The sequence below is a fragment of the Amblyomma maculatum genome, chromosome 1 (assembly GCF_055883805.1).
Source record: "Amblyomma maculatum isolate TAMU_Amacu chromosome 1, ASM5588380v1, whole genome shotgun sequence".
Lineage (NCBI taxonomy): Eukaryota > Metazoa > Arthropoda > Arachnida > Ixodida > Ixodidae > Amblyomma > Amblyomma maculatum.
Window position 1 is genome coordinate 238,804,835 of NC_139344.1, and position 27,780 is coordinate 238,832,614.

General features: G+C 46.6%; 1 long non-coding RNA gene and 1 pseudogene across 2 annotated transcripts; both read left to right on the plus strand.

The window, feature by feature from the left end:
* Positions 1-2,284: 2,284 nt before the first annotated feature.
* LOC146206007 (uncharacterized) lies at positions 2,285-4,856 on the plus strand. Its single transcript, XR_014703233.1, has 5 exons — positions 2,285-2,526; positions 2,738-2,882; positions 3,032-3,181; positions 3,322-3,455; positions 4,675-4,856. It is a non-coding gene; the product is annotated as an uncharacterized LOC146206007 (long non-coding RNA).
* A 15,467-nt stretch (positions 4,857-20,323) lies between these two features.
* Positions 20,324-21,166, plus strand: LOC146206008 (uncharacterized; annotated as a pseudogene). Its single transcript, XR_014703234.1, has 2 exons — positions 20,324-20,382; positions 20,616-21,166. The product of XR_014703234.1 is annotated as an uncharacterized LOC146206008 (transcript).
* The last annotated feature ends 6,614 nt before the right edge of the window (positions 21,167-27,780 follow it).

A 27,780-nucleotide genomic window follows, 5' to 3' on the forward strand; every position in this document is an offset into this window, starting at 1 on the left:
ATCCCTCATAGTCTGAGTCGCTTTGAAATGTTAAATCCCATAAACAATACCAAAAATCTATAGCTAATATTTATTTAAGAAGATGTGCGCATGACTGTGGTGCACAGTTGGTACAGCGGAGCATCATATGGTACTCCATTGGGCAATGGATACTTGTCACACTTCATAATCTAATAATCAAGATATAGCCACTACTGTGGCCAGGTGTAGGTTTTCATGGCTACTGAACTGCTAATCGGTCATACTGTCTGTTTTTTCTTGGACCCTTTACGGCCACACTTTAATAAAGGAGGTGAGTCGTCCCATTTTATGCCATATGCCACTATCTCTCTTGAGGTAACAGTGCGGAATGTGGACGGGAGCACAAGATTAGAAGATGCATAACCAGCATGCCTAAGCTGCTATTCTAGCCACTATCTCCTCTTGGCCGCTTCAAGCACGACTACATAAAGATCCAGCTCATTGTCAACTGATACCACTGCTGTTTCCTATGAAGTTTAGATTCTTGAAGATCTAGGAGGTCTAGGGGAGCAGCTTGCATTTTGGATTTGGAAGTACACATACATTTTGATGTGCTTCATTGTAGTTTCTTCACTATTTCAATTGTAGCGACCTTAGTGGCATTCATGGCAGACACCTCAAGGGAGATAAAATGCCAGTGCTACTTTTGCACATCACAGAAAGCTCAGCATGGTCTTGGAGTTCAGTGACAACATTTTGCTACTTCATCGCTAGGGCTCTCTTTTACAGCAAATAAATGTTGCCATAGTCGTCTCTCCTCGGACTGTCACGTTTCTATCAAAAGGCTCCCACCAAAGGGTGTGCGTTTGAATGACATACTGTTAAAGAAACATGGCAGTGCGAGGTGAGATTACTGCAGCCACATTTACTTGCTGGAGGAGTGAGCACCGCTGATAAAAGGACGGCAACAAGGCACACATTATTTTCAATACCTTGTTAAGGGTTACATAATGCACAAGGCACAAAGGTATTTTGTCTTCCTTGATGCACATATCATGAATGCTGCATGAGACACTGCAAAATGTATGTGTACTTCCAAATCCACTTACAACACAGTTGTGAGGGCCATATTTAGTGCTGTGCTACATGGCTTTTGGGCCACACATGGCCTCCTGTATGGCCAGCACTGCATTTTCAGAGAAGGGCACTTTGGAAGGGCTGCAAGTTGTTTGTAACACTCTGCTGAACTTTTACAAGGCAGGTTTGTCAAGCAGATTTGTATATAGACCTTGACACAGAGCAAGGAGAATGTCCTCTGGACTTCTTCATACCGGTTCCGTTGCTGCTTTTACCGCGCTAGCTCCAGGTGCACAAAGCAGTCCAGTGAACAATATGGCAACATCCAGTGAACACTAGTTGGACAGGTGTATACATCTGAGAATGAAAGTATCTATATGGGCCAGCCTCATCTTCATTACCAGTTTTGATAGATGGTTCAGCAGGTTTGAAGTCATAGTGACTGCATCAATGTGCTTCTCAGAGAAAGTGGAAATGCCTGTTTGCACAGTTTGTAGATGTGGCATGTTGCTGAAACGTGCCATGAAACACTGCTGAGCCCCAAAGTGCAGTTAGAATCACTGCACAGTAACATGAATAATTTTTAAATAGTAAAATAAGGGGCAAGTCTAAGCACACTTAGTCACGTATACAAAACCTCACAAGCGGAAAGGGAGGAATTGAGACGTTTGCAACATCTGGATCTTCTGAGAGGTCTTGAGGTGAAAACAACAGAGAGAGACGAAACACACCTGTTAAATAAAAGATGATCAGGATGGGGTCCCAAGTAAATGTCGACGCACAAGGGTATTGCTAAATGCACAAAATAGGTCTGTCCACAAAGTGCCCTGCACTTCACCAAAATATGGGCTCCCACGTCCAACAGAAATTACACAGGCCATGGCCATATGCTTCACCCTGAGCGTTACATATACTTCTGACAGTTTCAATGCAACTTATAAACTCCTTGTAAAAGCTAGATTAAAAAACGGTTTAGCTCAGTTAATCATTGGATATCATGCAGCAGCAGGATGTTTTGACAGGATTGTGTTTGCTCCAACTCACTTAATAAACATTATCCTGTGTTAATCAGGCATCCATGCTTCCAGGCCACACATTGCATGTGCTTCACAGATATGGCCAGCGAGAATCTCTCTGTGTGCGGTGCATGCAATTCTTTTTTTTTTGCCGCTATTTCTCTCCGCTTCGGCATGAACCGTGGGGGGCAGCGGGTCCCCCCCCTCCCCCCTTCTTGAGGTCACGTGGCCAAATGGCGGGAAAACACATCCCGCGCGAGCTAAGATGCGCGGCGCCACTCAGTCGACGGCCAGCCTCCGTGTGGGCGCGATGCCTACTGCCTAATTTTATCGTCCGCTTTTATTTCGCGCAAATTCCATCTGTCTCAACTTCCTGCAGCAGTCAGCGTTTGAAAAGGACAGCCCAAATATGCAGCTGATGACTGCAGCCGCTCTGTACAGATTCTTCGTGCCAAAGTTCACCAAAACATGCGTAAGTACATGATCTTTCGGTCTTGATCAGAGGAGCTTTTTGCTCGATTCGATATTATACTGAGCATAATAATGTATTGTTTTAGAGCATATGTTCATCTTGTTATATACTCTTTGCATCTTTCTTTATATATATATATATATATATATATATATATATATATATATATATATATATATATATATAATTGGTGTGTTTGCTGATCGCGCAGGAAGACTTGCTGAGCCGTTTGGAAACAAGGCTGCGGCTGGCTGCGGTGGCAGAATTGGCTCATTTTGCTGCAGTCTGGGTCCTTGGGTATAATGCCCCAAAATGCTCGCCTTTTAATATGGAGAGACACTCACTATACCGATCAGGTAAGTCCAATTAGCACAGATTTTGTTCGATACGACAATATACTGCAACTGTTTCTGGAGCGCGTATATATATGCGCATCTTGTTGCTACGTACATTTTTTTTTTTTTATATATAATCGATGTGTGCGCATTTCGCTCTGATTGCGCAGGAAGACGTGCTGAGCCGACTTGGAAACGATGCTGCGGCGGTGGAATTAGCTCTTTTCGCTGCAGTCCGAGGTCCGATCTCCTCTGCCCCAAAACGCCCGTCTTTCACTTCTTCATATTGAAGTGCATGCACTGACACGTATACCGATCAGGTAAGTCAAATTAGCGCTGATTTTCTTCTATACGATAATGTACTGCAACTAATTATGTATTGTTTTGAGACTTATGCGCATCTTATTGCTGTAAATGCATATTTTGTAATTGGTGTGCGCGCCTTGCTCTGATCGTGCAGGGAGGCGATATCAGCTGATCTGGAAACTGGCTGCGACAGTGGAAGCTCGTTTCGCCGAAGCCCGAAGTCCTTGGTCGCCTCTACACTAAAACGCTGGCCTTTCACTTCTTTATGGCGGTGCACTTGCCGGACAGGTATTAGCGCTGATTTTGTTCTGAAAATTCGATTATCTGACTCACATCGATGGGACGCATGCAACCCAGTTAAATGTCAAATGCTATCACTGATATAAATATTGCAGCACCCCTCGCCATAGGAGCGATCAGAAGCTGTACAAGCATCATCGCTGCTGCCAAGCAAGCTCGTGCCAGGACTGAGTACAAGATTTATGCCGTGTTATTATTATTATTATTATTATTATTATTATTATTATTATTATTATTATTATTATTATTATTATTATTATTATTATTATTATTATTATTATTATTATTATTATTATTATTATTATTATTTTTGCTGCTGTAATGATGTCTATACGTGAAAATTGATGATTGAGTGATGCGGTATGCTGGCAAGGTAAGTGAGCCAGCGCGTTCATTTTGTGGATTTTGAAATTACGTATGGGATGCACACAGATCTGAGCCGTTTCACATTGATTTTGCTCTGTGCGCTTGCTTTCTGGGCAAGCAGTTGTATTTTCATCGTGCGGATTATTTCCTGGTGCTCACATGCTCATGAGGTGTTCAGCTAACTGTTTCAAGCTTTAAAAATTTACAACGGGTTCTATTAAGCTTCTACGAGTTGGGCTGTCTAAATAGTCGTCTTGGCTGATAAGACAATTATTTAAATAATGCTCGGTTGTTAAATAACGAAAATAAATCAGATGACTTATCGTTAAATATCCGGTCGCTTTTTCTGTAAATGTTCCATCTAGTTTGAGAAAATTAAGCTGTATTCTACGCAATAAACTTATTGTAGGTTTCATGTAAATATACCGGAAACTGTTTGTTCTGCCGCGTTGGAATCCCTCATACGCGCTCTATGACAAGCACGTACATTTGGTTTTGCTAGAATTATTAAATTGCAGCGTTAGCATGCAAGAACACGCTTCGGGAGGATAAGGTTTGAGTGCGCTACGGTTGCAAATTGCAACATCATGACTCCAGCAAAACGAAGTGATCGCGCCTTTTTCGCGGATTCACGGATCCTGATTACCTATTGCGGCTTTGCGCTAATGCGTTTTCAGTAGGATCGCATGAAAGTCAGGCGCATAAAATATATTGATGTGATAGTGCAGTTGGTGGCAGTGAGCAGACATTATTTATTCTACCTTTCCACCCTATATTTGCCTGCAATGTAAAAGTCTAGGCGAAAATGAAATATTTAATTAAAACACTTGTCTTCGTACAGCTGACCAAGATGGAACCTGTCGCAGATCCGACCAGTCGCAGACATCAAGTGATCGACAGGCTGCCAAAAGAAGAAGACCAAGCCTCAAGCCCATCTTCCATATGTGGCACACGCGTATATCCACGCTTATTAAAAGCAAATCGCGAGCTTTTTCTGGACGCTGTTGACAAATAAATTTTTCACCAAATACCGCAGCTTTTGTTTCTTCATGGCATCAGAAAAGCTACTGCTTTTCTTGATGCATTTGTATGTGCTACCCCGTTATATATGCATGGGCCACGATATATTAAATGCATGGCATGAATACCTGCACAAGGGCGATGCCGGCCACTAACCGGCGTCGGGAAGCAACCGGTCGACGTACGGTCTTTCGTCAGCAAAATAGCTAGGGCAGACGAGCGGCCGACCATTCAGTAACGCTGGCAGGTAGCCGGCCCACGTGCGGCAGGTGGTCGGTCACGTCGGGCCAAAAGGTGGGGCTGTAGTCGATTGCCGAAAATCGGCCGATGTTAGGTCAGTGTCAATCCCCGACGCCGGTCCCCATTCGGGTGCCGAAGGTCGGCCGGCCACTTTTTGGTCGGCGAGAAAGGTCGGCCCTACCTTTTGACACACACTTTTTTTTGCTTGGGAAACACAGGGTCAAAAAAAAAAAGACAACAAAGGAGAAACACTGTTAAGCCAGACGGTCAAAATAGTCATGTGGCTTTGCATCCCCTTAGAAGTCTTTTTACCTTGCTTCACTACAATAAAATGTCTGTTGTGCATATCAAATACATTAGGAAAATGCCCATAAATACATGGACAAGAAGAAAGTAAGGACAGGCGCAACTATTCGCCGCGAGATCGACCGAAAGGTGGCGCCACCGTCACTCCGGTAGTGTGGATCGGCAGCCGGCGGCGCTCGCAGAAACGCACGCCGCGTAGGTCTGCTTCCGAGTTTACGGCGGGTTTGTTGGCGATGAAAACGTGTCTTCTGCAGTATTTCTGCAATATTGCAGAAAAACATTCAAGGATTTCGCCTATGCAGCAGAAGAAGAGCGGATTTTAGGAAAACAAAGCACGCAACCACCAGTCTTCTAGATTTACTTTGCACGTTTCTTGCGCTGTACCGCGCTCACGCGCCTAATGCTTGGGCCTGCCTAATGACAGCTTTGTTTTCCTTATCGACTTTTAAACAGTTTGCACGTGTCTCATGCGAGTGAGACCGGCGAATTTAGTGTCAAGCCCACGCAGATACAAGGGTCGTGCTCTGACCTGCAGTAATTTGGAGTGAATTGAGGCAGCCTGGTTCACCACATCGTACTTGATTCGAGGATTAAGCAGGTTAAATGTAGCATTGACAGCGCACTGCATGGCGAGTTGCTGTAGACTGAGTGTACATCAATTCTGGCCTAGAGAACCACGCACAAGTATTCCCCAAAAATGAGATCACGCCGACACTCTACAGGAAACCTCGCCGCACAGGAATGCTGATTGTTCACGTGTACAGCGCTGAGTGGATTGAATTTGCCGAGATGCATTTTGCGGCCACTGTCATAGAATGTGATAGTGTATTAATGCATGCGCCACTAACTGTAAATGATTTGCTGAAACCGAGGAAAGTATAAGGGATTTCTGATGTGTGGGATGTTAATATATAACGGTAAATTAGTAGTGTGATTATTTTGTTTTGCAATGCGAATAAATTTCACCTTTTGAGAGAACTTTTACACACTTGACAGAATTTACAATAATCAGCGAATAATTTTCAGTAACGTTAAAGTGCAAGCTACGAATTACTCGCTGCGAAGACATTGTTAGAAACTGCGCATGGGCACTGTCATGTTCTGGGAAGCAATTTTACAGGCTGAAAATTTCTTTATCACTAATTATTTAGTAGTGACTAAATCTTATGCGAAGTAAAATATTAGGGTTGCTTCCAAAACAGATGTCGGGTATAAAACTATTCCGAAGGAAATGAAGGTCATCTTATCATGCGACTATAAAAATGTATTTATTCCCGAACTAAACACTGATATCTAAGCCCGCATGAAACTGTTTTACTCCCCTTGTCAGAAATGACGAGTTTTGTCGGAAGACAGCACTTGGACGAAAAGGGATTATAATGATTATAGTAGGTTACCGGTAAAGTACATTGATCTAGGTGCATTATGTAATATTTAGGGTAACAATTAGGTGCAGGGAATATGTTTCCCGAACATTCGAGCATCTCTCAAAAGCAAAATGGGCTCACTAAAACATTTACGGATGCACAGAAGCCTTCAACAACAAAAGAAAAGAAAAGAAATGCATATTGGCCTGGGTTTAACGCATGAAAGCGGCATCGGCTATGACGGATGATGGCAGAGGCTGGTTTTGGTGTCGTTTTTTTTTTTTTTTTCATTATTAACACCACATTTACCACGTGGGATTGTTTATTGTGCAGTCAAATTCCACAGCAGAGGAACGCCTTTCGAAACGGTTGTAATTGAATCCCCCGTTCTCGAAATCAGCAGTCGAGCGCCCTTACCATTGAGACACCGCGACCGAGGTTTAAAAGAAAAAAAAAAGTACTCACACAACTCTATCGTGCATACAAACGGCATAGCAGGCATAGAGTGGTCTGTTCAAACTGCATTCTGATGAAGCAGTCTGCGGTGGCATATGTTTTAGTAGCTGCGGTATTCCAAACAGAAACGGGAATATGCGATTTCTAGGCGTTTGCATTAACTTTTATTGACGGCAACGACCTGTTTTGCTTTGACACGGCGGTAACGACAGTACCACTTCGTTTGAGACATTGCATGTCAAAGGATCTCAAGCGCCGAAAACCGCGATGGACGATATGTCCTTATCCAAGCATGACATGCTCGATACGGACAAGTATATATATTTTTTTAATGAAGCGTGGGGTTATAGACTGTTCATATTTATTTTGCAAGAGGCATATAGGTAAGCAAAAGCTCACAGGAACTGCGAAACAAACAAAAACATTCCTGTACACGCCGCATGCGCGCGCGTAAATCACTGCGGGCTGGCACGCGACGCGAAAACGCATCCACACTGAGTAGGTTTTGCCGCTGAGCCGCAAGGGGACGACTCTGCTCACCCTCCGCGTTTTCTATCTCCGCGACGCTCACGTCATAGAGTTAATACAAGGGAAAGCTGCCCGTTCAGCCAATGCATTCGAGTGGTGACTGCGTGATTGCCGCCATCATCACACTGTTTAATGGTTGCCAGATGATTTTTACTTGCTAAATCGGGCACATGAAGATGGTTTGAAGCTGGCAACGTAGATCGTGGGAAGATGGCGGCGTGCAGTTAACTGGCGGCTACTGTGCTACTGTAGAGTAGGTGCTGTAAACAACGGCAGAATTGTCGCGTCTGGAGCATTTCTGGTGGTATGTTGCGCCGCGTGCCTACTGTAACATCACATAGGTGTCCTGCCTCTTCCGAGTTGTTATCGTAAGGCGGGCTATCCCTGCGATTGTTACGCGCTTCGCATGCATTTCGTCTGTCGAGGACACATGCATCTCCTCTGTGCCCGATCACCTGAAAACACGTCAGAAATTTGCTTTGGCGCAAGACGGCGACCACAGTATATATATAAAAAAAAAACAGTGAGGAATTCCACAGCAACGGCCGTTCTTGGTCTATCCGGGATAGCTAGTGCTGCATACAGTAAATGTCAAAGGGTGCTCGTGTGTGTTTACTGTTGATTTTCCTTGTGTGCGTATCTTTTATTTTGTTTCCTTTTATAAATGTCAAAGGCTTCTCAACTCCTGTCGATCTTGTGCGTTTTTTTACCTTGCGTTTCGCATAGGATGAAGTTGACGTATCTTTTCTGGCGCGGGACGATGTCGCAATGGGATTATCTCACCACAGCATCATCTCCAGCCATTTTAACAGCTGTTTGTTCTTCAGTATACGGAGTAGCAGTTATGAGAAATCAGAAATGCGCTAAATAATATCGCCTTTATTACCGCATGTATTAGAGATGCAAAACAGTACTCTAAAACAAATTTAGATGCCACTGAAACACTCGATCATTCACCTTTTAAAATTAGCATAATGTGTCCTAGCAGGCTGGGGAAATAGCGATAAGGAAGCTGAATATATTTAAAAATAAACAGGATCATAATGGTTTTTGTGCATCTCATGGCAAGACATGCACACAGCGGTAAAGCATATCACTGAAGTACTTTTATTCGAGTTGTAGCCCGAAGTTAGGGACTGAGCATTTTAGTCATCTCATAGTGTGCAATTTCGCAGCCATGTAGCATTTAACGAGATCATGTAAGTATATCATAATAATTATTCATTCGTGGAATACCATGATGCATATATGGGTCTGCCAAAGCCAACAGAAGGCTAGTAGGGCAGTTTTTAGCAACGTAAGACAAGTCTGAGCATACATGCCTGTCAGCTGACATAAAAAAAATAATGTAAAACTAAAGATTAAGCAGGAAAAAAGAAAGAGGAGAACAAGAGGGGAAAAAATCAAGCATACAAATTTAATCTAGCATAACTTGACTTGATTGAAAGAAAACTCTAGTTGGCACAGGTATTATTATGAACACCTACTATGAAATTTGCAAATATAAAATGTGGCACGTCTACTCACACGTGAAGCGATATGCCGGATCCTTTTATAGCTGTTGCCTTTCATACAGCGCAGGAAGGCGCCATTGGGATGCATGAAAGAGCAAGCACCTGTTTGCTATAAACTTGTTGTTTCAAGTGTCTGACCTCGAGGCGCTCGAAAACTGAAATTTGAAATCGAAACTCAAAGGGCGTCTGCTACGTCTGCTCGCAAACATGGTTTCCAATCGTTCTACATCATTTCTTTACGACCAAGAAGGTGCCTAAAAGATCATATAATGTGCTTGAAACTTGAAAACAATGTATATAAATTTCCTACAGTTGTGCTATCTGCAGCGGTTTTTAAAACTTTTGTTCGAACCTTTATTCATTTTTGACGCAGTGAGCAGAAACTGTGCTGGCCACAATGACAAATTTGATGATGGCGACGAACCAGTGGGAAGCTCGTTTCCCTGCCCAGCTTTCCCTCTAGAGCCTTTGTATTAACTGTATGGCTCACGTACCTCGGGCCCTTAGCAACGCTGTTGCTAGTTGCCCGAGTTTTCATAGCAACAGCGATGCCGTTGCTAATGGCCCGACTTGGCTAACCCTAAATTTTGATGTCACTTCCGCCACACTTTCTTCAGTGCGTTGGGAATGGCAAGGGCCTCTCCTAAGTTGTTTCCTGCCTCCATGGCTGCGGCAGTTCGGAAGCGCGGTGGTCCGTGCGGCGCGCCGCTCAAGCTTTCGCACATGTGTCTCCCGCTTTACCATCCATCGAGGCCAGCGATGGTGGCGGTAGCTCTCGCCCCTCATCGCAGCTGGTGCACAGCCTGTAGCATTCGCAATGCAGAAACAGTTGCCGCAGCTGAGGAGGTTACCATTGCGCTAGCGCTAGCCGACCATAATACCAAAGTCGTTATCAGTGATTTTCAGCAGGCTATTCGCAACTACGATGCTGGCCGTATCTCTTGCCAGGCGTTACACATTCTACGTTCTACAGCACTCTCTTCCACATCTCGCTTACTTCTTTGGGCTCCAGCCCACGAGTCGCTCAGCGCGCCCAGGCGCGCACTCTAGCTCGAGATCTCAGCTGCCGAGCCGAGAGTATGATCAGTCACCCTGCTTCCGATGACACTAATATTTCACGCGCTTGTCTACTCGCCACTTACATGGACATACTCCAGCACTACCGACTCCAAAGATGCACATATCCTCCCGCACACCGCGATCTAACAAGACGCGAGGCCGTCCAATGGCTCAAACTACAAACTAACAGCTTCCCACACCCCATCTTATACAGCAAGATCTTTCCGGAACATATAGCCACCATGTGTAAACACTGCTCAACTCCAGCCACTCTCATACACATGGCGTGGACTTGTACACACTACAACACAGACAACGCAAACACCCCAGAGGCGTGGGAGTCTTTTCTGAGTACTTCCGAGCCAGCAGACCAACACTGGCTTATCCAGCGCGCGGTGGAGGCCGCGGCATCCCAAGGGATTCCCGCCGACTTCCTCTAAGCCAGCGCAACTGGTCCTTTGACTGGTTCCCTGTTTTTAGGCGCAATAAAAGAGTTCACCACCACCACACGTTCGAACAGCAACAGACACGACCTCCCTGTAGTTTCTTCCTTGTTCCCAGCGCTGTGCTGGTGAAAATCGAGTGGGTACATCTCCCGGACGTGACCCGGCTTCGACAGTTCAGTTCAGTTCAGGCGTTCAGTCGTGTCCGACTCTTCGTGACCCTATGGACCATGTCACGCCACGCTTTCCGGTCTCTCACTATCTTCTTAACATCACATAGCTTCATCTGCAATGCCTCGAGAATGCCATCTAACCATCGCGTTCGCTGCTTACCCCTTCTCCGGCGACCCTCAACCTTTCCCAACATCAAATCTTTCTCCAGCGACTCCTCTCTTCTCATCAGATGACCAAAGTAGCTGAGCTTTAACTTTAGAATTTGACCCTCCAATGAGCAGTCAGGGTTTATGGTCGACAATATCGACTGATTTGATCTTCTGGCAGTCCAAGGAACTCTTAAGAGTCTTCGCCAGCACCACAATTAAAACGCATCAATTCTTCGGCGGTCAGCCTTTTTCACAGTCCAATTCTCGCATCCATACATCACAACTGGAAAAACCATAGCACGGGTTATACGGATCTTGGTTGGCAGACTAATGTCTCTGCTCTTTACTAGGCGGTCAAGGCTAACCATTGCTCTCTTTCCCAGAAGCAGGCGTCTCCTAATTTCATGGCTGCAGTCTCCTTCCGAGGTAACCTTGGCGCCCAAGAACAGAAAATCTGTCACAGCTTCCACTTCTTGTCCATTGATGCTCCAGGACTTGATAGGGCAAGACGCCATGATCTTCGTCTTTTTGATGTTCAGTTTAAGCCCAAACTTCTCACTCTCTTCTTGTACGCGCATCAGAAGTCTCTTGAGTTCCACTTCACTTTCTGCCATTAAAGTGGTATCATCCGCATATCTAAGGTTGTTGATACGTTTTCCAGCAATCTTCACTCCAGCTGAAGACTCGTCCAGACCGGCCTTTCTCATGATGCACTCTGCATATAGGTTAAATAGGCAGGGCGACAGTATGCAGCCTTGCCTCACCCCTTTCTCAATCGGAAACCAATCAGTAAGACCATGCCCAGTTCTGACTGTGGCCTCTTGCCCTTCATAAAGGTTCCTGAGGAGACAGATGAGGTGAATTGGAACTCCCATCTCTTGGAGAGCTTGCCACAATCTGCTGTGATCTACGCAGTCAAACGCTTTCGCATAATCAATAAAGCAGAAGTAAATGGGTTTCTGGAACTCTCTTGCTTTTTCCGGCTTCGACATGCCCTGCCAATAGGTGCTGTACTCGCCTGTTCAACAGAGAACGTTCCGGAGCATACATCAACCTACCGGAACATCGCCACGAACTTACGCAAAGCCGCCGCTTCAACGCCAAACATCACCAGTGCGAAGTTTCTACTCCTCATAATGAAGAAGAGCACGTTGATCTGCGTCAAGATCTCAGCAGACTTGGAGTCGACGCTGTGTTTGGTGCCATCGTCGCGCGACACCAGCGCAAAGTAGCTCTTCTGGACTGCGGCAGACTCCGAGGTCGTGGTGCGCTTGGCGACGTCGTGCAGCTAGTTAACAACCAAGACACCGTTCGACTCCACGATCTGGCGGCAAAGACCGCTTTTCCCATCTTGATGCAGCAGCGGCGTCTAGGTCACCCTGCCTCGGTGCCACAAGAGGAGTCTGTCGGCATGGACAGCTGACCAGAGACGACGTCGGAGTTAGCGGGAGGCACAAGACCATCGTTGCCCGCAGCCAGCCCATGGTGGCTGGTCGCACCGTCATCGTGAAAGCCACTTCTTGGAGCTGGCTCAACCCCTCCATCAAGCCACTATACCGGCGACTAATCCCGCGGGACGCGTACTATGCTATCAACATCTGGGCCCGGTCTTGCTAAAGCCGCGCAGGAAGGCCTCACGCGCCATGTCATGCAGTGTGGGCGCTCCGTGGTCGCCAGTGGGAATGAAAACGGCCACCGGGGCAGGTGAGTTGGGCAGCTTCAGAATGACCGCCCCATTATGGGCAGGCACTCGTTCGCATGAGCGGCGAGCGCTTGCCTAATCTTTATTGTGGTTGCAATGCGACCACTGCAGCGGGACGACAAACGTAAGCAGGGGTCGCATGTTATTTTGAAGGAACATGCGGCTAACCGTGAATACGCTGGCCGCACTGATGCCGGTTTTTGGACTGCTCTTTTTGACTGTATATAGCCAGCAAGAGAAAGATCCTGGGGCCGATTTTCTGGGCTTCAATGGAGGTTGACTGTGAAAGCTTTATCTGGATAACACTGTTCAGTTACAGCTGGCATTTTGTCCTATAAACATATTAATTACTCCTAAAAAGTTCCCTATTTTCATTGGAGGTTCACTAAACCCCTGTGTGTCTTTGGCTATCGTGGGGTTTGGTACAAATTAATTGGCATGCGCCCCTCATTGTTAAAGGAGAGGCAGTGTTGCTACGTCATCATTTCGTCCCTTTAAAACTCTTTTAGGCACGGTGGTCAGCGTTGCTGACCACCATTTAAATTTTTTTTGCAGAGCCACCTGCTGTTCATGAGAAAAATTAAATGCTAATATTTCTCTTTAGTGTTAGTAAGTAAGTAAGTAAGTGAGAAGTCCTGATCCCTTTTGACTCAGGGCAGGCGTTTGTCAACGCCACAGGGGAAATGGATAGTTAAAGGAAAAGAGCAGTACATCACACATTGCGTCACTGTGCACTGAAATATGTCTTTCGTTACACTATTGCACTTTAAAGGCACCGTCGGTCGAACGGCCTCATGAAGCCTCACGAATCCAATCCGGTAGCCACGTTCGGCCAAAAGCCAAGTCAAGTCACAGCGTCGCAAAATCAGCCAACACCAGTCGTTGTCGCTGCTGCCGGCGTGATTGCAGGGTCATTGTCCCCTGCTTTGTCCGTGGTGGCACAAAACGTTGGCACTGCGCTGTAGCCGCTGTTGTCGTGCTGTTCCCGCGTGGTTCAGAGCTGCTCTGGCAGGGCGGGACCCGTTTCATGTTTTCCTGCCAGTATTTCGGAGTGGCTGTTGCCGTTCCCAAAGCTGAATCCGTGCCTTCGTGGCTTCGGCGTGTGCTGCTCGGGCCTCTTCGGTCTCGCCTGACAGTGCTAAGCATTCGGCCAAGGTGCACGACTGTGGACCAGCAGGAAGAGCTGGACACTGTTGCAAGATGTGTTGGAGGGTCTCTTCCGGTGCTCCGCACAGTCGACACCTTGGATCCACGCCGAATAGCTCGTGCCGGCGTTGATTTGTGAGCAGGGCGCCCGTGCGGGCCTGAAATAGAAGGGCGCTGCCTCTGTCACCTCGGTAATATGATGGTGGGGATGGTTCGAGTTTATGCTGGCAGTATAATTCCAGGCTTTGTTTTTTTCCTGCTTCAGTGCGCCATACCGTAGTTTCGGCGTCTCTAATTTCTTTAAAGACCGCCTTGCGCCACTCTGTCTCTGACTTGGTGTCGTGTTTTGAGTTCCTGTTGTATTTATTGTTTAGGGACGTGTATTTTTGAATCCAATCCGTCTTGATGTTTTTGTACCTTAGATGTAGGTACATTCTGCGACTGTAGTTTGTGTTTGCCATGAATTCAAGTCGACCAGCGTATTGTAGTTTGGATTTCGCCTCCCTTGCCTCGTATGAGGACCAGCTCATTTCACCGCTCACTGCCGCGGTTGCAGTTGCCAAGCTGCCCCCAAGCAGCCAGCGACCTAGCTCATTTTGGTGCCGCTCCAGGCATTTTGTCGTTTCTCTGGAGTGGGCCAGCACGTCGTCTGCGTACGTTGTCGCTGGTACTGCGATTGCCTTCCACAGCGTACGTCCAACAGTGTAGGGGTTGTATGAGTGTCGGGCCAGGTGCCAGACACGGCCTTTGAGGCGATTTGATTTTTTTACTAGATCGTTTTGATGTTGGTCCAGGAATTTTGGTCGGTCGCTGAGGGTGACGCCGAGGTATTTGTATTCTGATGTTTTTTTGATGGGGTTCTCTTGAAGGGTGAATCCTTCACTGGTGTCATTCGTGTTTATGCCCATCCAGTGAGTTTTTTCAGTGTTGAATCTGAACTGGTCGTTTCGTGCTACTCGGGAGCAGATGTCTAAGAGTTGTTGGAGATCAGCCGCTGATTCTGCCAGTAGGACGATATCATCGGCGAAAGCGAGACAGGAAATTTTGGTATATTCTGACTGCTTGTCCGTCGTTATCGTGTGGATTCGCAGCCCTGGTCCCTCTTTGTCTAATGTTTGTAGGAGCTCTGTGATGTAGATATTAAATAGTGTTGGGGACAGTGGGCATCCTTGTTTTAATCCTATCTTTTGTTGGACTCCATTTGATCTGAGCTCCTGGAGTGTGTACACTGCTGTGCATTGTGAGTATAGGTTCTTGAGCAGGTCGATACTTTTTTCTTCTAGTCCTATGTCCCGCAGTTTCTGCCAGAGCCTCGAGAGGGTGACGCCGTCATATGCTTTTTCCATGTTGTGGGGTTTAAAGGTGGGCGGTCTTCCGCCCCGCTCCTACTCCGCAGGTGCAGCGTCCTCGCTGGCGACCCGCGGAGGGAACAAAGGGGACAAAGGACGGGGACGACACATAGTTAATACTCGAATGCTATTTATTGCACTTGCGAATAATACAGAGCATGCCGGCTAGCTATACATCAACAAGGTTTTCCTTGGAAGGGCAAGGCTACGTAAGAAGGGCTTTTGACTCACCGGCTGGGGAATGGGGGTGCGATTTCGGCGGCGGACATTTGAACGCGCCGTGAATATGGCGGCCGGGATCTCCCGTGCGCGCCGCATTCTTCGGACGAAGCCGTACCACGGCGTTTGCCGCGGGAGGCGGCGAGAGCGTGCGGTATTTACCGGTCGCTTCGCCGTTGGGAACCAGAAGATGGGCGGTCGTGCACGACGGGTCCTCCCGTGTGCGCAGCGTACTCCGTGCCCGCTATCCCCCGGCAATTGCCGGGAGAGGCGGCGGGAGACGACCGCTCTCGCTGCCGGCTGGATCCAGAAGCTTTCTCGTCTTCTCGCGGGAACCCGCGTAGACCTCTTGGCGGCGCACCCCTCGCTGGTCTCCTTCCCCCAAGGGGAGGTATTTACCTCCTCTCCCAGCCGGCGCTGCCAAGAGGTCTACGCGGGTTCCCGCGAGAAGACGAGAAAGCTTCTGGATCCAGCCGGCAGCGAGAGCGGTCGTCTCCCGCCGCCTCTCCCGGCAATTGCCGGGGGATAGCGGGCACGGAGTACGCTGCGCACACGGGAGGACCCGTCGTGCACGACCGCCCATCTTCTGGTTCCCAACGGCGAAGCGACCGGTAAATACCGCACGCTCTCGCCGCCTCCCGCGGCAAACGCCGTGGTACGGCTTCGTCCGAAGAATGCGGCGCGCACGGGAGATCCCGGCCGCCATATTCACGGCGCGTTCAAATGTCCGCCGCCGAAATCGCACCCCCATTCCCCAGCCGGTGAGTCAAAAGCCCTTCTTACGTAGCCTTGCCCTTCCAAGGAAAACCTTGTTGATGTATAGCTAGCCGGCAGGCTCTGTATTATTTGCAAGTGCAATAAATAGCATTCGAGTATTAACTATGTGTCGTCCCCGTCCTTCGTCCCCTTTGTTCCCTCCGCGGGTCGCCAGCGAGGACGCTGCACCTGCGGAGTAGGAGCGGGGCGGAAGACCGCCCCCCTTTAAACCCCACAATGTCTAGGAAAGCTAGATATAACATAGATTTTGCTTTGTTTTTCATTTCTAGAGCCTGGGTGAGCGTGAATATATGGTCGCTCGTCCTACGGTTTCGTCTGAAACCGTTTTGAGATTCTGTGAATATGTTATTTGTTTCACAGAAGTTTTGTAGCCGATAGTTGAGGATTGAGCTGAACAGTTTCTGGACATTGCTCAACACAGATATTGGCCGGTAGGCATCTATCTTCTCGATAGGTTTTCCTTTGCCTTTGTGTATAAGGGTTACTTTTGCTTCTTTCCAGGCAGGTGGAATTTGATTCGATTCGAGGATTTTGTTGAAGTAGTGTTGTAGTCCTTCTCTTGCATTTTTCTTTAGTGCTTTTAGGAATTCGTTGGGGATGTCATCTGTACCTGTTGCCTTTTGGTTTTTAAGGTTACTAATGCATTTTTTTAGCTCTCTTGTGGATATTGGGCTTAGCAGACTATGTTCCCTTTGTGTCCTCTTCTTTATAGCAGGAGTTGCATTTGATTCCTCTGGAGTTTTGCTTTCTGCGTTGTCTTGGAGAGCTGTGAAGTGCCACGTTAGGTAGGCTTCTTTCTCTTCTTTGGTATTTAGGACAAGTCCAGAGGTGGTGTTTATGGTAGCTGTTTTAGCAGGAGACTCCTTTGGTTGCAGGGAGTCAATGTATAGCCAAAACCTTTGACTGAAATGTTTACGTTCTTTTATTACATAGATTCCTTGTTGTTTGAAGGTGGTATCTATCTTTTTAGCTACCAAATGTTTCACTATTTGCTTCTGACTTAGGTAAGCTTGTCATGCTTCAGCTTTTGCTGTTCCATCCTTTTCACTTGTTTGTCGGTGTAGTTTGGATAGCTTTCTGCGTTTGACTATTTCTGCCTTGACTTCCTTGTCAAACCATGGTGTTGGTCGTGTTCGAGTTATCCCTTTCGTCTTACCAAGGGTTGTTTCTGCCACTTGCAGGCATTGTTCTATGAATTCCTCATAGGTTTCGGTGTTTCCTATTTTTTCTTCGAGTTGTGTTGCGAACGCTTCAAGTTTGTCTTGGTCTCTCGTCTTCCAATGTTTGGCTGTGCTTTTTAATGCTTTGTTGTTTTTTGTGCGGGGTTTGCCAATATTTAGAATTATTTCAATTCTATTGTGGTCACTGCCACAGCTTTCAGCCTTGTTTTCATCTATTTTCATTGAAATTATTTGGATGTGCTGGTTGGTGGTCTCGTTGCTGTAGAGAACATGGTCGATGGCTGATTTTTGAGTGTGGCGTGTCCATGTGTATGTGCCCTGGCAGAAAGGGTCTAGGTTTGCTATTGAGAGGTGACATTCTTCTGCTAGTCTGCGGAAGCCCGTTGCTTCTTTTTCTCTGCCTTCAAGCTCCATTATATGGCATTTAAAGTCACCTAGAAGCAAGATTGGGTGTCCACTGTATTTTTGCTGGATGTCCTTAGTGATGCATTCATATATTCGTTTATTCCACTCTTTATCTTCTGATGCTGTGGCCATGTATACTACACAGATATATATTCTGCATTTCTCTATTTCTAGTTTGACCCACAGGTGTTCTTGACAGGAGTCTTGATCTTCGCCGATGCTAATTCTCTGGGTTGTTTGCGTTAAAAATCCGACTCCTCCTCCACGTTTGGTGCCCCCCATTCTATTGCGGCCATGCCACTCTACTCCTTTGTGTACTTGAGGCTCTTCGTCATCTCTAAGGTGGGTTTCTGTTAGTGCATATAAATCAATTTTCTGTTGATTAATTTGTTGCTGGACTTCTTCCCATTTCAGTTTGCTGCCACTTTGCATGTTTAGTAGGCAGATGGTTAGGTTTCTCTGTTTGGCTCCTGCTTTCTTTTTGCGTTTTCTTATTGGAGGTGGGAAGAATTGTTCAAGTTTCTTTATGCATTTTGATTCTTGTGTGTTAACGTGGCTAATTTGCTCCTCTTCTGTATGGTTTGCAGACTCGGCTATGCTCGGCCAAGAAATGCTATCATCATACTTAGTTGCTCTTTGACTTTGTTCTGTTCTTTTTTCTTCCAGTTTCTTTTGCTGCGATGCTAATGTTGTAGTTTTTTGCTGTTTAGCTTCTAAAGGGGTTTTGCTTGTTGGGTTTGGTTCGTTCTGATCTCTTGTGTTAGGTAGGGGGCTGTTACCACTTCTTTGGCGTTCTTTATCGGTAGTTTGTGGGTTTGCTTTGCCTTGGGTATTTTTTACCAGTGGCGTCTTGTGCGGCCTATCTGGTTGAGTGCAGTCGACATGGCTTTCAGCAGTGTCCTCACTGCTTGCTGGTCTGCCCCCGTAGGGTGTCTTCGGTTTTGTGTCGTGGATGTGTGCTGGCGGTTTTCCTGCCCTAAAAAAGGGGTGATTTGTTCGGCCAGCTGGGTGCTCACCTGTTCTCTAGCCGAGTCTGTGTAGTGTATGTCATTGTAGCTTTTCTTTGAGAGGTGTACCGTTGTGGCTACAAACTTTACATTGGGTCCTAGCGAAGCACATATGGTGCTGATTCGGTGGTTCCATTTTTTGCAGGCTTCTTCCACCTGTTGGCCACGTGAATTTGGCTCCGGTATGGCACTGATGATATACTGATGTTGTGGTGCGTTTGTGCTCCAAGATGTCAGTGTCTGTTTGAGGAGCTCTACTGACCCTTCAGCTTCTGTGTCTCCTATAGCGTCGACTACACCTACGTGGATTACAAGTTGTAGTCCTGTGTTTGTGGAGCCTGCTCTCGATATTTCTCCTTCCGCTCGGAGAAGTGTTTCTTTCAAGGTTGCTCCTGACTTGGTGGTGATGCGGAGCCTTCGGTCATTGACTTTTTCGAATAGGTGTGCTTTCATACGGTGCGCGTTTGAGTCACCGAGTACCACTGTCAGTCGACGCTGTTGAGGTGGGCTGTAGCTGGTTTGCTGTACCGACTGGGCACTGGTCGTTTGTTTTGGCCTTTGATTTCCATGGGGTGCTGGTGAGCCGCTTTCATTTTGCTTCTTTTTGTTCTTTTTGCTGCTCACTTTTATCCACGGTCCTCCACTTTCTTCCAGTTCATTTTGTTCAGTGTTTTCTTTACTTTGACTGGGAGGCAGGTCTTGGTTGGCAAGTGGCGTGTTGTTTTCTAGGTCTTCATCTGTTGAATGGTTCTCCACTGCTGTGGTGGTTTTTATTTTTTCGATTTTTTCGATCCTCTCCCGAAGAGCAGTCACCTCGGTTGACAGTTGTTCCCGCATTTCGCGTTCGGATTTTAGTTCCTGCTGTAATTTTCGTCTTTCTGTTTTGCTTTCCAATTCTGATTTCTGCCATTGCGTCCTGAGTGTCTCTATGTCGAGGCCGATTTCGGCACTCAGTTTTCTTTCCTGGTGCGCGATTATCGCTTGTAGCGCTGATATTTTTGTGCAAAATTTGCAAACGAAGGCCTTACCGTGGGCTTCTTCTAAGGAGGAGAATGGTGAGTCATCCAGATAGTACCACATGTCACAGCTGCCGCATTGAACCATCGAGTCTTCTTCCGGCGTTGGCTTTTTTTGACGTACCGTTCCGGGGTCTGCCCATGTTGGTCCGTTGCCGTTGGTCCGTTAGGAGGGGCCAGGGATTGCTTGTGCTCTTTTGAAATAAAGTTGGTGTTGTCGGCTACTTGGCTTTCCTAGTGCACTTCCTCGCCTCTCTTTTTCTGTTTACAGTAAAAACTTAGTCACGATAACTAAAAAATGCATTTTCACTGTTTAAAGCGATCGCAGATCATACCGCACCGATTCAAACGAGCAACATGACAGTGTTCTTTGAGCACCCGCCAGATGGCGCGAGGTGTCTTTAAGGACGTTAGTGTTGCGAAAAACGCGCCTTTGTACCCGCCATATCAATTCCCGCGATGGGACCCCAAAATGTTTTACAAGCTCAAAGGTAAGGTACTTTATATAGAACCTTTTTTTAGTGCAGTATGTAGTGCATGAACATATGTTTATTTTGCGAGGCAAACATATACTTCGCAGCAGTTAGGTGTTACGTGGCAATGTTTTTTTCCGATGGTCAGCTACACTGACCACCATGCATGAATGGAGTTATAGGCAGGACTCTATATACTATCATCCAAATTCAACACGAATGTAAATTTTGCCTTCAAACCTGCCTTTCAGATGTTGAATATGAGGATATTCCATCCGATGATCACAGCTTCGCTGGAGGCGACACCTCAAGCGAAAGCGACTATGACGCGGAAGAAGAAATCAGAGATAACGTCCCAGATGATGAAGCTGTAACGCTAAACGACATCCAAAGCGATAGCGATGCATCTGACACCGAAACAGAAGAAGCTCCTGTAACAACTCACAAGGTTCCCGTGTGGAGTACTAAGTATCGAATGTCTCCCCCTCTGTTATTTTCATCCGACAGTGGAGTGCCAGATGATATTCTCGCTATCAACAATGTCACCGCATTTAGTATTTTCGACCTATTGTAGACGCCTGAGTGGACTGCAGATGTTGTGTTCCAAACATCTGTATGCACAACAAGAAAGCAAGCCTTACACACCTACAACGAACAAGGAAATGCGAGCATTCCTGGGTCTCAATTTGTTGATGGGGCTGAAAAGGAGTCCGAGCTACCGTTATTATGGTGCAGTGCACCTGACATGAACGATCCATTCATTTCCGAAGTCATGACCGTGAATCGTTTCAGCTGGCTCCTTTCCCACTTCCTCCTAAATGATAACGCGCTGCAACCAGAGAGAGGCAATGCCAACTTTGACAAGTTGTACAAAGTGCGCCCACTTTTGTCGAAAGTTTCGAGAACATTTGCCAAACACGACGAGCCCACAGAATGCTTGGCCATTGATGTGTCCATGATAAAATTCAAAGGAAGAAGTTCCTTGAAGCAGTACATGCCTAAAAAGCCGATAAAACGCTGCTACAAAGTTTGGATGCTATGCGCCAGCAATGGCTACAATCTCAAATTTGAGGTTTACACTGGAAGGTCTAACGAGGGTGCCCAGAAAGAGCTAGGTGCGCGTGTTGTGAAGACGCTCTGTGATGACTTGGCCGGGAAGCAGCACCGCGTATTTTTCGACAACTATTTTACTAGTTGCAACCTGCTGAGTGATCTCTTAGAAGCCGGGATATACGCTTGTGGCACCGTGAATGCTTACAGGAAGCACCTGCCAAAGCTAACTCCAGACAAATCAATGAAGAGGGGAGAAACTGCTTATTCAGTCAGCGACAATAACCTATGTTGCATGAAGTGGAAATACAAGCGGACTGTTCACTTGTTGTCAAATTTCCACAACCCCTCTGAAGAAGTGCAAGTATAGGAAAGAGAAAGATGGGACAATCACTAAGGTCAACTGCCCTGGTACTTTCAAGATTATAATAAAAATATGAACTTTGTGGACAAATTTGATCAGATGAAAGGGCAGTATGCACTGGATCGGAAATCACGCAAGTGGTGGCACAGGATCTTTTTTCACATTCTTGACTGTTGTGTTGTGAACGCACATATAATTTTTCGCGAACACGATGAGTCGGAAAAGATGTCACTGAAAGACTTTCGGAGGAGCATGGCCTCACACATGACTGCTGAAGCCCACATGGACCCGAAAGCGAAGCGGAAGTCATCCGACAACCAACTTGTTGAAATAAAGAGGTCGAAACCATTTGTGGAGTTGGCTATCCGTACAGCAGAATCTAGGCACCAGCCGACAAGGTGCTCACAGCGCAGATGTGCAAAATGCAGCACGAAGGCACAACCATCGAGAACAATTTGGATGTGCCAAACATGCAATGTGCCCTTGTGCCTCCGCAAGGGAAAGAACTGCTTTGCGGAATACCACAAAAAGTGATTTTGCAAGTGCAAAGTGAAAAGCGTGCCGCTATTTCAGAGCTGAACAGTGTGATGAAGCTGTGCCACAAAAAGACCCTTCCAGCATGGTGCTCAGCAGCACTGACCACCTCATATGTTTCAAAGACCAATAAGTAATTTTTTTCTACTTGCTGCAATATTGTTTTTGTGATCATTTTTTACCATCTGTGCAATAAAATCGAAAATTTATTGAAAAATAAACTTCTGTGCTGTTCAAAGAGTTATAAAACGCGGATTGTACCCTTACAACTATAGTATTTCGATAAAGTGGCCGGCCCAGCAGTTTCCTTTAATGTGATGTGGACTTGCAGAAAGCTGTAATAAACCTCAGAGCACCAGATGCTTGTAGATTTATTTCCTTGTTGCCAACCTTCTTACCTGAAAATCTGCAATCGTTCACAAGAATTTTTTCAATCTATTTTCGAAGCTTATGTGCCTTTTACACCACATCAGTGATGCCTGCTACGTTTGCAATTCCCGCTGAAGAAAATGGTAGGGACATTTCGTGCCGAAAAAATAATAGCGTTTAAAACAATAAAGGACATTAAATGCGAATTGCGGGGCACTTAGGAGATGCTCACTATAATTAATTTTGTTCTACATTCACGCTGTTGAATGTTTTACTAAAGCACAATGTAGCTGATTTTAAAACGCAGCTCTTATGCGCCCGTTCGTCGCTTGAGACGCGTCATACTGTTGCCGGAGTAAAGGAGCGAAAAGAGTCGCCAACCACGAGCGATGACAGAGTGACGAGCCAAATATAATTTCTCAGAAGAAGCGAAAGAAGCGCCACAAGCTCTGTGTCGCTCTCTCGTTGCTGTATTTTCCCTTCATCTGAAAAATCCTTTTTGGTTTGTGAGAAAATAAATTTTTGAGGCACTTATGAACCCGTAAGAGCGATAATACGAAAACATTTGGGGCTATAGTTCTACTGTAGTGTTTATTTCGCGGAATCCCGCCGATGACACAGGACAAACGCTGAGGTAAAGAGAGGTAAAACTTTTTGAAGGAAAGAGGGATGGGAAATGTAGAAGTGACGAGCAGGCTGACCGGCTTCCTTAGTCCAGGGCTCCACTAGTTTTCGCTGCTTCACAGACCAGGCGGACGATCCGTAGCTGGACGTCCAAGGCCTCTCTGGACAGTGCCGACTTCTCCTGCTCGTATGTGTGTTCTGTGTGAGGAAACTTCTGTGTCCTTTTTGTACACCTCCAGGATAGCTTGAATAGAGTGGGACAGACGCCACGCCAGAGGCAAACAGAGATGTAGTGGGTGGCGTGTGTATTACTCCAGACGTATAAGTATGATAAGTATTATATGTATTAGTTGGGATGAGGCGCCAATCAATCGCATCTGTCGTAAGTTTCTAGTGTTAAGGTCTGTGTGTCTCTCCGGCCTCAGATGTTCCAAACAATCTCCAGCAATCTCCATATACGCCGGGTCAATTAATGGAGTATTCGTGGTACTGTTAGTCCATCCGGCTAATTCTAGGCCATGAGCCTCACTTCCCTCGAGACCTTCATGCCCAGGAGTCCATAAGGCATAACGATCTTACTTCTATTCGGCGGAGTTGACAAGAGCTGGCATACTCTCACTGGCACTCTACCTTGTGAGAGATAGCTACAAGCTGCCTGGGAGTCAGTGACTATATGGTTGGTGAGATCCCTGTCTTCCTGTTATATGTGATAGCTGGGGTCACTGCTGTGGTGTCTGCTTCCTGTGAGTGATTCGCACAATTTGAGGCTTCAGGTTTGAGCTGTGAGTTCACAACTATCACTGCGAACCTGTCTGGCTCGGGGTAAGCCGATATGTCCATATATAGGACGCGTGGGTCTCTGTTACAACTTCTTACTCTGCGCTTTTACCCTTATCTGTCTTCTTCCTTAATGTCTGGAGTGATGCATATGGCATCGTATGGGTGCCACTGATATGCTGTCACGGACGTGCAGTTGTAGGGACGCTTGACCTTGGATGGCCTGAAGGTATTCTTGCAAGCTTCCAGAGCAACGTCCTATACCTCCTTTGTCACCAGGAGGCATTGTTTCTGGCTGGTGAATGTAATACCTCCCTGAGGTAATTGGTTCACAGGAAAGGAAAGGCACAGTATCTGTCACACTTAATCTGTGGACACCTGAACTGCGCTGTAAGTGAAGAGAGGAGGATGGGAGTGAAAGCGGAAATAGAGAAAAGAGTGCCATGGTGACTCCGGAGTAATTTCGACCATCTAGGGATCTTTAACGTGCACTGATATCGCACAGCACACGGACGGCATTTCGCTTCGCCTCCATTTAAACGCAGCCGCCGGCGGTCGGGATCGAGCCCGGGTACTCCGGCACACTAGTCGGGCATCTTACCTCTGCACCACCGCGGCGGGGCGCTTCCCTGAGCTCCTAAATGTATTATGATTTCCTAGACTTAGGGCCTTCTCTGTAGATGTCAGTTTGAAAAGTCTGAAAACTGTTTTAAATGCTCTCCTGAGGAGGGTGTCTATTGTCTTTAGTTCCGCAATGTTGAGGTAATGGTATGGTAGGTTGTAGGTAAGGCGACTCAGCGCTATAGTTCATTCACTAAGCGGACAGTGTTTACCTCTCTCATGCCCGTCTTGTTGCATGTTATCGTTGGCTAATCATCCCTGCAACTGTTTGGATGGCAGTCCGGTTAGTTTGGATGGCATGCCCACACGATGGTTTGAATGGATCCACATTCGCAAGACTGGAATCTTCTTCACCTATGGTATTCCATGGCCTGCCAAGTAGAGGTCAACTTCTCCAGATGAAATATGTCTTTTGCACTTGATCTGTACAACTGCTGACTTCTCCGGAGGCATTCGATAAAACAAAAAGCCCGGAGGGGCATAGTTGTATCGCAAGACCTCAAATAGCTGAGCTCATTTTGTCCCGTGGTGGTGACAAAGTCGATGACACAAATGAAGAGTCGGTGATTGCACTGAAGAAACTCTTTATTGGGATGACTTGCGCCCGCAAAAGAACTAAGCAACTCGGCGGCGGCGATAGCAACAAACGTGCTCTTAGATCGTCGAACAAAGAATGCCCGTCGCACTCGTCAACGCTCAATTTAAAGGCTGCTCAGAACAATCTAGATAACGTTGCAACTGCTACAAGCACAAGCTGGAACATAGTAGAAAGACACACGAGTGGCCGGAATCTTCGAGACAAATCTCGGTGCATCTTGCGCTACAACGAAACTGATAAAGGTGCGACTCGCGACATCGAGCATTAACAAAGATAACGGAACTGATACGCGATCCAGAATCAGAGTGATAAGGCCGCATGCCGGCGGCTGTTAAAAAACAACAAATACACTTTTGAAGGTTTCGCGGCAATATTTTGAATTAGTAAGTATATCGTAATCATCTTATATATTTTTTTTTTTTTGCAGAAACATTCAGGGTGCATACTTTTTTTTTTTTCTGAGAATTGGGCTGAAATTAAAAATTAAATTAAATTGGTTCACAGGAAGGGAAAGTGTACAGCATACGTCGATTTCTAGATATTAAACCGTTTCTCAGTTTCTTTTCATGACTTGGTTCTTTGTTTAAGTGCTTTGGTTTATCACCAACCCGTTAGGGCGCTACGGAAATGCGAACAATTAAATCCAAGCTAGAGAAGAACTACAACGGGCGTCACGTATATATCTCATTGTGGGCTCCCATTAAAGACTCGCTCCGTAAAATATGCAGTGACGCCCAGAAAGAGATGACGACTAGAAAATGACGATGATGAGAAAGGAAGATAACGAAGGGACAGCTCGTACTGGGGAACTAACAAGCGGACTGAGCTGGCTACCAACCTTAGAGCAATAAAACCTGGCTCGTAACAATATATACACTGTGAAGCATAACGACTCGAAGCGATACATGGAATATGGAAAGGCGTAATGCAGAGATCCGGATTAATTATTCAACATGCGCTGACATTGCAAAGACCATGGGTGTTGTATTTCTCCCTCCTCGAAACACGACTGCCTCGACCTTGGCATCAACAGCCGAGCGCCAAAGAAACTGAGCCACCAAGTCATGTGTCTTCAGTTAACGACGCCAAAGTACACACACCTTTGAAAATCAAATCGCAGCTTGTTCTGCAGCAGAAAAATACAACTAAGTTGTGAGCAAGATTCTCATCTCGGTTTTTCCTCATACTGATTCAGAAGCGTCTTTTATTATCGTTCAGATTTGATTTTTTTTCTGGCTGCTCAGCTTCTCAGTCGTGTGCATCAAAGTAGCTTGAGCACGTATACGCTGCTTCAGGGTGGTGTCAGAGTCAAAACTACTATTAGCGTATTCTAGCAAGCACGCGTTTTGCGAGAATCCGTTGGATTGGATAGTTAAATCCGGTATTAGGACCATTTCTCCTATTTAGATTTTGTCACTAAAATTGGCTGCCTTTCGTACTAATCCGCACTTGTAAGCTACTAAAGAAACTTTAAGCGCTCACAAGTTTTCTTTGTGTCACATATGTTAGCATGCGGCACATCCGGTGCGTATTACTTGGTCGACTGCGCGCGAATACAAGCTCACTGACCAACAATCACCCCTTAGGCCTCTGAGCGCTCCATGTGATCGCAAACTATAAGTACCTCCGCATGCAGTGGCGTTGGCGATCGGCCTGTCGGCAGCCTACCTGCGCTGCAGGCGTGAGCTTAAGGTGTGGCTGTACGCGCGGGGCCTTTGCCGCTCGCTGCAGTGCGTCAAGGAAGACCAGCTGGATGAGGCCAAGCTGTTCGACGTGTTCCTCTTGTTCAGCAGCCGGCCAGCCGCGACACTGGCACGCGCCGCTGCTGTCGGGCGTCGAGGCGCTCGGCTTCTCGGTGTGCACCTACGAGCGCAGCTTCAAGGGCGGCTTCCTGCTGCAGGACATCATCCGCGATGCCGTGGCCTGCTCCAGGCGCACGCTGCTCCTGTGCGATCACTTTCATTCCACTACATTCTATGAGCGCAGTTAACGTTGCGGAAGAAACAAAGCAGTACCACCGTTATCACCCGCAAATGGTTCTCAGCTGAAGCATCAGGGAGATTTAAAATAGGGGACCCTGTCGCTTAGGGGAATGGGGTAATATAGCAGGGAAACAATGCGCACGCTGAGAATGATTTTCTAACCCACTGCCCTTTTCTTGCACCACTCTGCGCGTGCGCATTGTCGCCTGCAATTAACTTATTCCCCTAACCGATAGGGTCCAACTATTCTAAAACTCCTCATTAAAACTGTGTTTGCATACATGAGCAGAAAGCGGGCTCTTCGGTTCCCTTTCGAGTTTCTCGGTGTGATCGATGTGTCAGGGGAGCAGTAACGATGCCAACCAGCGATTGTACCATCTGTTTGCAGTTCCAGTGACTCCATGCTTATTAAGTGCTTAACCGTTAGGGTGCCCGATTGAACCGAAGTACCCGTGTTCGAATCCGGACTGCGCAGCCGCGTTTCGATGGAGACGAAA